Below are 15,774 nucleotides of genomic sequence, written 5' to 3'. Positions count from 1 at the left end.
TTTATCAAGGTATGTGCTTTGTGAAAGTCCAATTAAGCGTCTTAATCTATCTCTATAGATCTTGATGCCCAATATATAAGCAGCTTCACCGAGGTCTTTCATTGAAAAATTCTTATTCAAGAATCCTTTTATGCTATTCAGAAATTCAGTATCTCATTTCCGATCAACAATATGTCATCCACATATAATATCTACAGATCTCCCACTCACATTCTTGTAAATACATTCTTCTCCAAAAGTTTGTATAGAACCATAAGCTTTGATCACACTATCAAAGCGTATATTCCAACTCCGAGAGGCTTGCACCAGTCCATAAATGGATCGCTGGAACTTGCACACTTTGTTAGCACCTTTTGGATCGACAAAACTTTCTGGTTGCATCATATACAACTCTTCTTTAAGATATCCATTAAGGAATGCAGTTTTGACATCCATTTGCCAAATTTCATAATCATAAAATGTGGCAATTGCTAACATGATTCGGACAGACTTAAGCATCTCTAGGGTGAGAAGGTCTCATCGTAGTCAACTCCTTGAACTTGTCAAAAAACCTTTCGCAACAAGTCGAGCTTTCTAGACAGTAATATTACCGTTAGCGTCAGTCTTCTTCTTGAAGATCCATTTATTCTCTATGGCTTACCGATCATCGGGCAAGTCAACCAAAGTCCACACTTTGTTCTCATACATGGATCCCAGCTCAGATTTCATGGCTTCAAGCCATTTTGCGGAATCTGGGCTCATCATCGCTTCCTCATAGTTCGTAGGTTCGTCATGATCAAGTAACATGACTTCCAGAACAGGATTACCGTCCCACTATGGTGCGGATCTTACTCTGGTTAACCTACGAGGTTCGGTAGTAATTTGATCAGAAGTTTCATGATCATCATCATTAGCTTCCTCACTTACTGGTGTAGTAATCACTGGAACTGATTTCTGTGATGAACTACTTTCCAAAAAGGGAGTAGGTAGAATTACCTCGTCAAGTTCTACTTTCCTCCCACTCACCTCTTTCGAGAGAAACTCCTTCTCTAGAAAGGATCCATTCTTAGCAACGAATATCTTGCCTTCAGATCTGTGATAGAAGGTGTACCCAACAGTCTCCTTTGGGTATCCTATGAAGACACATTTCTCCGATTTGGGTTCAAGCTTACCAGGTTGAAGCTTTTTCACATAAGCATCGCAGCCCCAAACTTTAAGAAACGACAACTTGGGTTTCTTTCCAAACCATAGTTCATAAGGTGTCGTCTCAATGAATTTTGATGGTTCCCTATTTAATGTGAATGCAGCTGTCTCTAAAGCATAACCCCAAAATGATAGCGGTAAATCAGTGAGAGACATCATATATCGCACCATATCTAATAAAGTGCGGTTACGACGTTCGGACACACCATTACACTGATCGTCACAAAACTTTAAGCGTGCGGACCCTACGGGTTCGAGAACTATGTAGGCATGACCGAGACTCATCTCCGATCAATAACCAATAGCGGAACCTGGATGCTCATATTGGTTCCTACATATTCTATGAAGATCTTTATCGGTCAAACCGCATAACAACATACGTTGTTCCCTTTGTCATCGGTATGTTACTTGCCCGAGATTCGATCGTCGGTATCTCAATACCTAGCTCAATCTCATTACCGGCAAGTCTCTTTACTCGTTCCATAATGCATCATCCCGCAACCAACTTATTAGTTGCATTGCTTGCAAGGCTTATAGTGATGTGCATTACCGAGAGGGCCCAGAGATACCTCTCCGACAATCGGAGTGACAAATCCTAATCTCAATCTATGCCAACTCAACAAGTACCATCGGAAACACCTGTAGAACACCTTTGTAATCACCCAGTTACGTTGTGACATTTGGTAGCACATAAAGTGTTCCTCTGGTAATCGGGAGTTGCATAATCTCATAGTCATAGGAACAAGTATAAGTTATGAAGAAAGCAATAGCAGTAAACTAAAACGATCAAGTGCTAAGCTAACGGAATGGGTCAAGTCAATCACATCATTCTCCTAATGATGTGATCCCGTTTATCAAATGACAACTCATGTCTATGGTTAGGAAACATAACCATCTTTGATCAACGAGCTAGTCAAGTAGAGGCATACTAGTGACACTATGTTTGTCTATATATTCACACATGTATTATGTTTCCGGTTAATACAATTCTAGCATGAATAATAAACATTTATCATGAAATAAGGAAATAAATAATAACTTTATTATTGCCTCTAGGGCATATTTCCTTCAGTCTCCCACTTGCACTAGAGCCAATAATCTAGATTACACAGTAATGATTCTAACACCCATGGAGCCTTGGTGCTGATCATGTTTTGCTCGTGAGAGAGGCTTAGTCAACGGGTCTACAACATTCAGATCCGTATGTATCTTGCAAATCTCTATGTCTCCCACCTGTACTTGATCGCGGATGGAATTGAAGCGTCTCTTGATGTGTTTGGTTCTCTTGTGAAATCTAGATTCCTTTGCCAAGGCAATTGCACCGGTATTGTCACAAAAGATTTTCATTGGACCCGATGCACTACGTATGACACATAGATCGGATATGAACTCCTTCATCCAGACTCATTCATTTGCTGCTTTCGAAGCAGCTATGTACTCCGCTTCACACGTAGATCCCGCCACGACGCTTTGTTTAGAACTGCTCCAACTGACAGCTCCACCGTTCAATATAAATACGTATCCGGTTTGCGATTTAGAATCGTCCGGATCAGTGTCAAAGCTTGCATCGACGTAACCATTTATGATGAGCTCTTTGTCACCTCCATAAACGAGAAACATATCCTTAGTCCTTTTCAGGTATTTCAGGATGTTCTTGACCACTATCCAGTGATCCACTCCTGGATTACTTTGGTACCTCCCTGCTAAACTAATAGCAAGGCACACATCAGGTGTGGTACACAGCATTGCATACATGATAGAGCCTATGGCTGAAGCATAGGGAACACTTTTCATTTTCTCTCTATCTTCTATAGTGGCCAGGCATTGAGTCTTAGTCAATTTCATACCTTGTAACACAGGAAAGAACCCTTTCTTTGCTTGATCCATTTTGAACTTCTTCAAAACTTTATCAAGGTATGTGCTTTGTGAAAGTCCAATTAAGCGTCTTGATCTATCTCTATAGATCTTGATGCCCAATATATAAGCAGCTTCACCGAGGTCCTTCATTGAAAAACTCTTATTCAAGTATCCTTTTATGCTATCCAGAAATTCTATATCATTTCCAATCAACAATATGTCATCCACATATAATATTAGAAATGCTACAGAGCTCCCACTCACTTTCTTGTAAATACAGGCTTCTCCAAAAGTCTGTATAAAACCATATGCTTTGATCACACTATCAAAACGTTTATTCCAACTCCGAGAGGCTTGCACCAGTCCATAAATGGATCGCTGGAGCTTGCACACTTTGTTGGCACTCTTTGGATCGATAAAACCTTCAGGTTGCATCATATACAACTCTTTTTCCAGAAATCCATTCAGGAATGCAGTCTTCACATCCATTTGCCAAATTTCATAATCATAAAATGCGGCAATTGCTAACATGATTTGGACGGACTTAAGCATCGCTCCAAGTGAGAAGGTCTCATCGTAGTCAACTCCTTGAACTTGTCGAAAACCTTTCGCAACAAGTCGAGCTTTGTAGATAGTAACATTACCGTCAGCGTCAGTCTTCTTCTTGAAGATCCATTTATTCTCGATGGCTTGTCGATCATCGGGCAAGTCAACCAAAGTCCACACTTTGTTCTCATACATGGATCCCATCTCAGATTTCATGGCCTCAAGCCATTTTGTAGAATCTGGGCTCATCATCGCTTCCTAATAGTTCGTAGGTTTGTCATGGTCAAGTAACATGACCTCCAGAATAGGATTACCGTACCACTCTGGTGCGGATCTTACTCTGGTTGACCTACGAGGTTCAGTAGTAACTTGATCCGAAGTTTCATGATCATCATCATTAGCTTCCTCACTAATTGGTGTAGGTGTCACAGGAACCGGTTTTTGTGATGAACTACTCTCCAATAAGGGAGCAGGTACAGTTACCTCATCAACTTCTACTTTCCTCCCACTCACTTCTTTCGAGAGAAACTCCCTCTCTAGAAAGGATCCATTCTTAGCAAGAAATGTATTGCCTTCGGATCTGTGATAGAAGGCGTACCCAACAGTCTCCTTTGGGTATCCTATGAAGACACTTTTCTCCGATTTGGGTTCGAGCTTATCAGGTTGAAGCTTTTTCACATAAGCATCGCAGCCCCAAACTTTAAGAAACGACAACTTTGGTTTCTTGCGAAACCATAGTTCATAAGGCATCATCTCAACGGATTTAGATGGTGCCCTATTTAACGTGAATGCAGTCGTCTCTAAAGTATAACCCCAAAACGATAGTGGTAAATCAGTAAGAGACATCATAGATCGCACCATATCTAGTAAAGTACGATTACGACGTTCGGACACACCATTACACTGTGGTGTTCCGGGTGGCGTGAGTTGCGAAACTATTCCGCATTGTTTCAAATGAAGACCAAACTCGTAACTCAAATATTCTCCTCCACGATCAGATCGTAGAAACTTTATTTTCTTGTTACGATGATTTTCCACTTCACTCTGAAATTCTTTAAACTTTTCAAATGTTTCAGACTTATGTTTCATTAAGTAGATATACCCATATCTGCTCAAATCATCTGTGAAGTTGAGAAAATAACAATATCCATCACGGGCCTTAATATTCATCGGACCACATACATTAGTGTGTATGATTTCTAATAAATCTGTTGCTCGCTCCATTGTTTCGGAGAATGGCGTTTTAGTAATCTTGCCCATGAGTCATGGTTCGCAAGTACCAAGTGATTCACAGTCAAATGATTCCAAAAGTCCATCATAATGGAGTTTCTTCATGCGTTTTACACCAATATGACCTAAACGGCAGAGCCACAAATAAGTTGCACTATCATTATCAACTCTGCATCTTTTGGCTTCAACATTATGAATATGTGTATCATTACTATCGAGATTCATTAAAAATAGACCACTCTTCAAGGGTGCATGACCATAAAAGATATTACTCATATAAATAGAACAACCATTATTCTCAGATTTAAATGAATAACCGTCTCGCATCAAACAAGATCCAGATATAATGTTCATGGTCAACGCTGGCACCAAATAACAATTATTCAGGTCTAAAACTAACCCCGAAGGTAGATGTAGAGGTAGCGTGCCGACGGCAATCACATCGACTTTGGAACCATTTCCCACGCGCATCGTCACCTCGTCCTTAGCCAATCTTCGCTTAATCCGTAGTCCCTATTTTGAGTTGCAAATATTAGCAACAGAACCAGTATCAAATACCCAGGTGCTACTGCGAGCTTTAGTAAGGTACACATCAATAACATGTATATCACATATACATTTGTTCACCTTGCCATCCTTCTTATCCGCCAAATACTTGGGGCAGTTCCGCTTCCAGTGGCCAGTCCCTTTGCAGTAGAAGCACTCAGTCTTAGGCTTCGGTCCAGACTTGGGTTTCTTCTCCTGAGCATTACACGCTCCAATTCAAATGGCTGATAAACAGGAAACATAGTTGAATGTACAGACATTGTATGAGAGACAGATGCAATAGATAGTGTAGAAAAAAGAGGGTATGAAATAGTTGACATGTATATTGTTTAACTAAAACGGATAGTATGACATAATTTCACATATATGATGTCTATCTAAACTAGATAGCATAGCATAACATAATTCAAAGATATGATGAATAACTAAACAAGATCGCATGGCATAATTCACCTACATGTTATCTATGTAATCAGGATCACATCATTTAATTCACATATGTGATTTATATGCTAAACAGAGGGCATCGATATGATGTCTGAACTAAGAACATGGTGTTGAATATTGTGTATATGATGTCTAAACTATGCAATGCAAGACACCGTATGCATGATATGAGCAGTATAGCCGTGCCAAGTTAGAGCATACACCTCAGTGGGGGAATAGGACTGGTCATCTGTCTTTGAATCCATCTCTGAGGAGCTATCGGGACCCAACAAGAGATCTGCTTCGACAGGTAGCACTGTCCACTCTGAAGGCCTTGTTTTCACTCCAGATTTTTCCATCTCCCACCCAAATGGCTGATTCACAGGAAGAGTAGTTTAATGTACAAACATTTTTGACAAATGGAAATGTAATGAAGAAAAGGATGGGCAAGATATCATTCAAATATATGATGCCTGGTTAAACAGGATAGCATTGCGCATTTCACATATATTATGGATGGCTAAAAGACATGAGACTGCATAATTCCCATATATGATATAGAAACTAAACAGGTGGCATTACAGAACATGTCTAAACTAAGCAGATGACATATATGATGTCAAAAGTAGGCACTGCAAGGCAACATATGCACGATATGACTAACATCATCATGCCAAGGTAGAGCAAACACCTTGGGGGGTAAATAGGAGTGGTCAGCGGCGTCTGAATCCGCCTCAGAACAGATATCTTCCTCTGGATTACAATCTGGAGAGGGGTGAGGAGGGTTTGCCATTGAACCCACCATGGAGCGATGTCTGCATGACATTGTATTGCCGCGCAAAACTCTTCTCTTTTTCTCTACATGTTCAGCATGACTGTGTACAATATCTGACATGCATACGAAAAAAATATGGTGAGATTATGTAAGGAGAGCATGCAAAAATTTATAGTGATGGTAACAACCAGTGGATCGATGTTTTTCCGTTGAACCAAAATAGCCCTAATGGATAGACGTGAATGTATAGTAATAAGTGATGCAACAAGTGTACAACCTCTTTGCCGTAGCCATGTCGACCTCAGCATCATTGGGTTGGTCGCTGAAGCAGTTGAGGCAAAGGTGGCTGTCAGAGGTGTGGAGGAAGATCTGAGGAATCTGTAGATGGCGTCCAGCCACCACCAGCCAAACCGCCGGCCCCAGCGCCGCCTTGCCGCCCCGAAACAACTCGCACCGCCGCCCCAGCCAGCCTTCTAGGCCCCCCGCTCCCACCCTGAACTCTAAGATAGATAGTGGGGTACCTCTCCTGCGAGCCCCTGTCCCCGCTGCGGGTGGTTCTTCCTTAACTCCGCCGAGCCCCCCAACCCCTGAAAATCGACTGACGCAAAAGTCAATTCAGTCGACTGAAGTGTGGCTTAATCGGAGCAGAGCAGCAGCACGCGCGAGGGGGAGAGCAGCAGCAGCAGCTAGGCGAGCAAGCGATCGAGCGAGAGCCGGAGCAGCAGCAGCAGCAGCGCGAGCGAGCGAGCGAGAGCCGGAGCAGCAGCAGCAGATCCGGCTGGTATGGACGCTGCCGCCGAAGGGGCCTCGCACTGGGGGAGAGCCACCATGGAGATGTTGCCCGCGGCGCCGGCTTCAAGGTAGTCGCTCCATGGGGGTGCGGGATGGAGCACCGTCGGCGCCGGGAGGTCGAGTTAAGGAGAAGGTGCGATGCGATGAGTGTACAACCTCTTTGGTGGCGCCGAGTAGGCCTCGGCTTCGTCCGAGGAGTCGGTGAGGATGCTGCGGTTCCAGTGGAGTAGGTTAAGGCGGCGCTGTGGGGATGGAGCAGCCGCGATAGATGAGGCAATCGTCGGAGAAGCTCCTTGGAGGTGGAGGACGGGGCGGCTGAACCGGCGGGACGGCGAGATGGACGACGGATCCTCATCCGGGGAGGTGGACGAGGGATGTCGAGCTGTTGCGGTGGACGACGTCGTCGGGGAAGAGGCTCCGGCTGGGCAGCGGTGACGTGGCAGACGGAGGAGGGTGGGGTTTCGCGGCTGGAGCGGAGAGGTTATGGCGGCCTGGGATTTCGAATGGCGAAAAGGGGGCGATGGGAGGGGGTGAAGCATGACATAGGGACGCGCTTGTCCAAAATGTAGGGTGTGTTACAAAAGTACCCCCCACCGATTTGAACTAGCGGCCCTTTCGGCTTAGGGTTAGAAGGGGGATTTCGCGTGTCGGGATTTGGCAGCTGGAGGGAATTTTCGCGCGCGTTGTAATTTCGGGATAGCAAGGCGCAGGTTGTGAAGGCGCCAGTTTTGGGAGCACGATATCTGAATTTTCGAGATGTAACAAGACGCGGGTTGAATTTTAGGGACAAGCCTAACATGTAGTAATATTGTACTTATACGTACCAAATCAATTCGCACTTCCCTCAACCAAAAAGAAAACGAAAAAAATAAAACTATTCACACCACACAAAGAGAGAGTCTTGCCCCATTTTACTATAGAAATGCTATTCAAAGCTACTCCCTCCTTCCATCTATATAGGGCCTAATGCGTTTTTCGATGCTAACTTTGACCAAATATTAGAGCAATGATATATGACATGCAACTTACACAAAGCACACCGTTAAATTCGTCTGTGAAAGGTTCTTTCAATGATATAATTTTCACATTGTGCATGTCATGTACTATTAATCTTGTCAATAGTCAAAGGCGGTCTTAAAAATCTCATTACGCCCTATATAGATGGAAGGAGGGAGTATGAATCCATGTTATGTCCGATTAATTTTTTTTGCTTGATGTATAATGCATGTAACCTACTCATACCAACATTTTAGTGCATTCCAAATGTCTATACTACCACTGCAATTCGAACTAAATTTGAATTCGTTTCTCTATTTCAATAAGAATCTACAATCATGATTGTTGCCAACTTCAACCATCATAGTTTCCTTGCTATCCGCCAGATATAAATCGGATGGCCTATAATGCAGGATGGCAGGCACACCATCATCAACAACTCCGTTTTTTATAAGAGTAGAGATAAAATATATTAAATGTAGTATAACATGTTCATAACCACACCATGTGTATCACCGTTATATATATTCACAAATGCGTCGGTTTGAAACACTATGATAAATTTTTCAAATATCCGAATTCACTTTTTATAATGAAGTATATATGATCTCTTTCGTCTTTTACACCCACACAACCCTCTTATCTTTGTAGCTAGCGCTAACTTTCTCTTGTGCATGCACATGCCCGCATCCCTCTCACCCTCCCTCAGCATTCTCTAGCTCCATCACGCAAATTCGTCTTTTCACTTTAGGTCGTTCACCCACGGTGTGTGTAGGCCCCCCAGCTCCTTCTTTACGGCACACATCGATCAATATGCCTCTCTAGCCAGGTGTGCCTAGCACAAACACAAGCTTCCCCTCTTCTCTTGTCACCGTCCATGCCTCACTCCCACCACTCTTTTCATCGTTCTCGTACTCGCACACTCCTCCCCCTCGATATAGTATGCCTCTCGTACCACCTCCTACATGCATCCCTCTCTCTCTATCCTTCTCCTCGTGCCTCATTTGCTTCTAACACACACATGCATGTATACCGATCGATCTCCCAACATATACCTAGATCGACTTTAACTACCCCCCATCGATCGACGTACCTCACAAGTTATGTCTCTCCTTTCTCTAACAAAGGGCGATTGATCTTCCTATGTAGTTACGTCTGCTTACCACAGCCACATCATCCCCCCTCATCATTCGTGCATGCCTCCTGACCCGTCTCTCACACGCACGTGCACAGACAACAAGCAGCCATCTCCTCTTTTATTGATATTGCGGGCGTGCCCTCCATTTGTCTAGCAAGCCTATCCCACCATTTGTTAGAAGCAACTCCACTACCACCCCCTCCAACACTCTAGCTCTGTCTCTCTCTCAACCTTATTCCTCTCCTGCACATATGCATGGATGCCGATCGATCCCCCTTAATACATGAGGCAGATTGATCTCCTTAATACATGAGGTAGGCCTCTCTCCTCCTCCACACATATACCAGCCATTGTACCTCTATAGTTAATTGGGCCTCCCTCTTCCCCCACCACACACCGGTAGTCGAGCGCTGCAGGTAGGTATCCATGCCACAGAGACAAATTGCACATGTCCCATCTCATGTTCCAGTAGGCCAGCCACTCTATATCTTTGACGTGGGCACACACAAATTCGATGGCACTCTTTATCGATCGTGCGCGCGCACACACACATCATCCCTCTCTTCGATTCTATGGACACCTCAAGATGCATTTGTATGAGTAGTTTATCTTGTGTGAGAAAAGGTTGAACGAGGGAAGGCCTTATTTGCGAACGTGGAGAGACGTGTGGGTATATTTTTGTAAAATTTCCATACTTTCTTTCCTATCCGTTAGATATAAATCCGACGGCCTATATTGCAGGATGGCACGCACACCATCATCACCAACTCTGTTTTCTACTCCCTCCGTCCGAAAATACTTGTCATCAAAATGGATAAAAAGAGATGTATCTAAAACTAAAATACGTCTAGATACATTTCCTTTTATCCATTTTGATGACAAGTATTTCCGGACGGAGGGAGTATTTGTCTTTTTAGAGATTTCAACAAGTGACTATGACCAGACCTTACCAACATACTCAAAAAATTAGTCCATAATTTTGATGTTACCCTCTTTTCTTGGCGGTGCAGTGCCATCTGGATACCTCATAAATAAATAAAGTACTACATGATACTAATATATGATACATGGCGCAGGAGTACTAAGTATTATTAATACAGTTTTGCTAGAACTCATCTAAATGAGATATAATTTGGTCTCATTCATCTTTTATAGCCATTGGATGTGATGCTATATAAGATGCGTGTGTGCTGACGTGGGTTGTATTTGTTCTTGTGCAACGAACTTACCATTAGTACCGGGTCGTATCACGAACCGGTACTAAAGGTCGTCCTACATAGACCCTTCGTCCACCCGAGCTCGCTCTGTTCTTCCCCTTTCCCCTCTCCTCTCTGTTCTTTTCCCTCTTCCTCTCAAGCTCATCACACATTTTGCCCAAGATTTGAAGGCCCCCATCCATTCAAATGATCACAAAGGTTAGCAACTTTTTCCTTTCATCTCTCATTGCTAGATTAGCTCGTGCAATGCTTTATATAGTGATTGATTTTTGAGTTTAGTAATTTGGGAGGAATTTTATATATGTGCTAGTATTTGATTTATATGCAATTTGAGGTCAAAAATAACACTTAGTTTGCATATGTAGGTGTGGTTTACTTAGTACCTTCTAAATCTCCGTCGTAACCACCGTCGATCGCTCGCAACGTCCCGTCGCCGGCACCACCTTGTGGTGAGCCTCTTGTTCATGAAGTTTTATATAAAAATTGATGTTTGTGTGATTCGGATATATAGTTACTCGTATAATTATCTTACCCATACGTTGTTTGTTATACATAGTGCCATGGTTTTGATATCCGTCCCCGTCGGCCCTCGTCCGGGTTATGATTCGGATGTGGTATATTCTCTTTTAAAACTATTCATTGCATTTCGTGTTTATGACAAATTATGCCCATCAAGTTGACATAGATATTTGTATGTAGGAGGTAGTTGAACCGGAAATTCCAACCGACCCTATTGTCGAGAGGTTAAATTTAGTTGAAAGAGAAAACGAGGATTTGAAGGAAAAATTGAAAAGAATTGAGGGGGAGAAGATGGAATTGGAGTTGCATGTTGCCGATGTCATCGATGATCACAAGATTAAGATGGAGAAAATGCGCTTGAAGATTAGAAAGATTAGAAAATATGCCATTCATAGTGAGGCTTGGTATCATTATGTTGTTGGATCAATTGTTACCTTAGTTGCGATCTTGATCGCATTTGTTGTTGCATTTAAATTCTTTAGCTAGAGAGTTATTTGTTTATTGCATTTAAGTGCTGTATGATCTTTATGTATGAACTTTATGTATTGTATTAATTTGATGTTTTCGGTGCTGTGCATTGAAGATGAGCCGGCAATGGATGTACGATGACCGATGCCCTCCCGAGTTCATTAATGGCATGCGTACTTTTCTGCTTGCCGCTGAGGCAAACAAGCGAGCAGATGGTTTTATGCATTGTCCATGTGCTGGCTTTAAGAATGGTCACAATTACTCTACGTCAAGAACCATTCACGTCCACCTGTTTGAGTCCGGTTTCATGCCCCACTATAATGTTTGGACCAAGCATGGAGAAAGAGGGGTTATGATGGAAGACAATGAAGAAGAAGAGGATGACGACAGCTATCCTGGCCATGGGTTCCCTGAATACGATGATACAACAATGAGGGAAGAAGCTGAGCCGGCAATGCGGGAAGAAGCTGAGCCGGCAATGCGGGAAGAAGCTGAAGAAGAGGCATCAGATGAGCCCGTTGATGATCTAGGTCGGGCCATTGCCGATGCAAAGAGAAACTGCGCAAGTGATTTGGAGAAGAAGAAGATGCAGCGCATGTTAGAGGATCACAAAAAATTGTTGTACCCGAATTGCGTAGGTGACAAGAAAAAGCTGGGCACCACACTGGAATTGCTGCAATGGAAGGCAGAGAATGGTGTATCTGACAAGGGATTTGGAAAGTTGCTGGTAATGATAAAGGATATGCTTCCAAAGGACAACGAATTGCCTGAGAGTACGTACAAAGCAAAGAAGGCTGTTTGCCCTCTAGGGTTAGAGGTGCAGAAGATACATGCATGCCCTAATGATTGCATCCTCTACCGCGGTGAGTACGAGGATTTAAACACTTGCCCGGTATGCGGTGCATTGCGTTATAAGATCAGCCGCGATGACCCTGGTGATGTCGAGGGCGAGCGCCCCAGGAAGAAGATTCCTGCCAAGGTGATGTGGTATGCTCCTATAATACCACGGTTGAAACGTTTGTTCCAAAACAAAGAGCATGCCAAGGCGATGCGATGGCACAGGGAAGACCATAAGAAAGACGGAAAGTTGAGAGTACCCGCTGACGGGTCGCAGTGGAGAAAAATCGAAAGAAAGTACGAGAAGGAGTTTGCAGATGACGCAAGGAACATATGGTTTGGTCTAAGCGCAGATGGCATTGGCCTGTGACTCTATGTTTGTATAACCTTCCTCCTTGGTTGTGCATGAAGCGGAAGTTCATTATGATGCCAGTGCTCATCCAAGGCCCTAAGCAACCCGGCAACGACATTGATGTGTACCTAAGGCCATTAGTTGAAGAACTCTTACAACTGTGGAATGGAACAGGTATACGTGCGTGGGATTAGCACATGGGGGAAGAATTTGACCTAAAGGCGTTGCTGTTCGTGACCATCAATGATTGGCCTGCTCTCAGTAACCTTTCAGGACAGACAAACAAGGGATACCGTGCATGCACGCACTGTTTGGACGATACCGACAGTATATATTTGGCTAATTGTAAGAAGAATGTGTACCTGGGACATCGTCGATTTCTTCCGAGCAGGCATCCCATAAGAAAGAAAGGCAAGCATTTCAAAGGTGAGGCAGATCACCGGACGAAGCCTCGCCACTGTACTGGTGCTGATGTACATGATATGGTCAAGGATTTGAAGGTGGTCTTTGGAAAGGGTCCTGGTGGACAACCTGTTCCGAATGACACTGACGGACGCGCACCCATGTGGAAGAAGAAATCTATATTTTGGGACCTGCCCTATTGGAAAGACCTAGAGGTCCGCTCCGCAATCGACGTGATGCACATGATGAAGAATCTTTGTGTGACCCTGCTTGGCTTCTTGGGCGTGTATGGGAAGACAAAAGATACACCTGAGGCACGGGAGGACCAGCAACGTATGCATGGAAAAGACGACATACATCAGGGTCATGCAAGCTACGCTCTTACCAAAGAAGAGAAGGAAATCTTCTTTGAATGCCTACTTAGTATTAAGGTACTGTAGGATCTTGAAGTAGATGTGTCTAGAGGGGGGGGGGGTGATTAGACACTTAATGCTAAAGTTGCAATTTTTAGGCCTTTTTGGTTTAAGTGGAGTTTAGGCATAATTTCAACATTCACAATACATATCAAGCAAGCATGCAAAGAGTGTATAGGCAGCGGAAAATAAAGCATGCAACTTGCAAGAATGTAAAGGGAAGGGTTTGGAGAATTCAAACGCAATTGGAGACACGGATGTTTTTCCCGTGGTTCGGATAGGTGGTGCTATCCTACATCCACGTTGATGGAGACTTTAACCCACGAAGGGTAACGGTTGCGTGAGTCCACGGAGGGCTCCACCCACGAAGGGTAATGGTTGCACGAGTCCACGGAGGGCTCCACCCACGAAGGGTCCACGAAGAAGCAACCACCCACGAAGGGTCCACGAAGAAGCAACCTTGTCTATCCCACCATGGCCATCGCCCACGAAGGACTTGCCTCACTAGCGGTAGATCTTCACGAAGTAGGCGATCTCCTTGCCCTTACAAACTCCTTGGTTCAACTCCACAATCTTGTCGGAGGCTCCCAAGTAACACCTAGCCAATCTAGGAGACACCACTCTCCAAGAAGTAACAAATGGTGTGTTGATGTTGAACTCCTTGCTCTTGTGCTTCAAATGATAGTCTCCCCAACACTCAACTCTCTCATAGGATTTGGATTTTGTGGAAAGAAGATTTGAGTGGAAAGCAACTTCGGGAAGGCTAGAGATCAAGATTCATATGGTAGGATTGGAATATCTTGGTCTCAACACATGAGTAGGTGGTTCTCTCTCAGAACATATGAGTTGGAATTGTGTATGTGTTTTGATGGCTCTCTTCACGAATGAAGAGGAGGTGGAGGGGTATATATAGCCTCCACACAAAATCCAACCGTTACACACAGTTTTCCAATCTCGGTGGGACCGAATCAACAAACTCGGTCGGACCGAAAAGGTAAACCTAGTGACCGTTAGAGATTTTCGGTGGGACTGACATGCAACTCGGTAGGACCGATATGGTTAGGGTTTGGGCATAACGTAATCTCGGTGAGACCGATTACACAAACTCGGTGAGACCGAGTTTGGTAATAAGCTAACCAGAGAGTTGGTCAGGCAAACTCGGTGGGACCGATTTGCTCTTTCGGTGAGACCGAAAAGTTACAAAAGGGAAACAAAGAGTTTACATTGCAATCTCGGTGGGACCGATTCGCTCTTTCGGTGAGACCGAAAAGTTTCGAAAGGGAAACAGAGAGTTTGCAATCCCATCTCGGTGAGACTGAGATCCCTATCGGTAGAACCGAATTGCTAGGGTTTGGCAGTGGCTTATGACAAGTGAAACTCGGTGGCGCCGGATAGAAAGAATCGGTATGACCGAGTTTGGCTTAGGGTTTAGGTCATTTGTGGAAGTGGGAAAGTAGCTGAGGATTTTGGAGCATATCATTAAGCACATGAAGCAAGAGGCTCATTAAGCAACACCTCATCCCTCCTTGATAGTATTGGATTTTCCTATGGACTCAATGTGATCTTGGATCACTAAAATGTAAAATGAAGAGTCTTGAGCTTTAAGCTTTAGCCAATCCTTTATCCTTAGCATCTTGAAGGAGTTCCCACAACCTTTAGTCCATGCCACTCCATTGTTGAACTTATCTAAAACATACTAGATAGAAACATTAGTCCAACAAGAGATATGTTGTCATCAATTACCAAAACCACCTAGGGAGCACTTGTGCTTTCAATTTCCCCCTTTTTGGTAATTGATGGCAACATACATCAAAGCTTTAGATAAGGATATAAAGAACAGCAAGTAAAGCTTTGGAAGGACATGCAACAAGCATAGGCTCCCCTTACATGAATGCAATCATATGAATATAAAATATAGAAGCATGTGAGAGCATAATCATGACAAAGTAGGCAAAGTGTTACATGCATCTTGGCCATATGCATCAGAGTAAAAGATTATCAAGGAAAATACCTTCATGCTCATGAGTCCTTCTTGCAAACAGTATGTACATAAGCAAGAACTCCTCATACTCATGATT

The sequence above is a fragment of the Triticum urartu genome, chromosome 5A (genome assembly GCF_056163025.1).
Source record: "Triticum urartu cultivar PI428250 chromosome 5A, HENAU_Tu73, whole genome shotgun sequence".
NCBI classification, from domain to species: domain Eukaryota; kingdom Viridiplantae; phylum Streptophyta; class Magnoliopsida; order Poales; family Poaceae; genus Triticum; species Triticum urartu.
The sequence above is the reverse complement of the archived record's forward strand: the minus strand, read 5'-3'. Positions refer to the sequence as shown.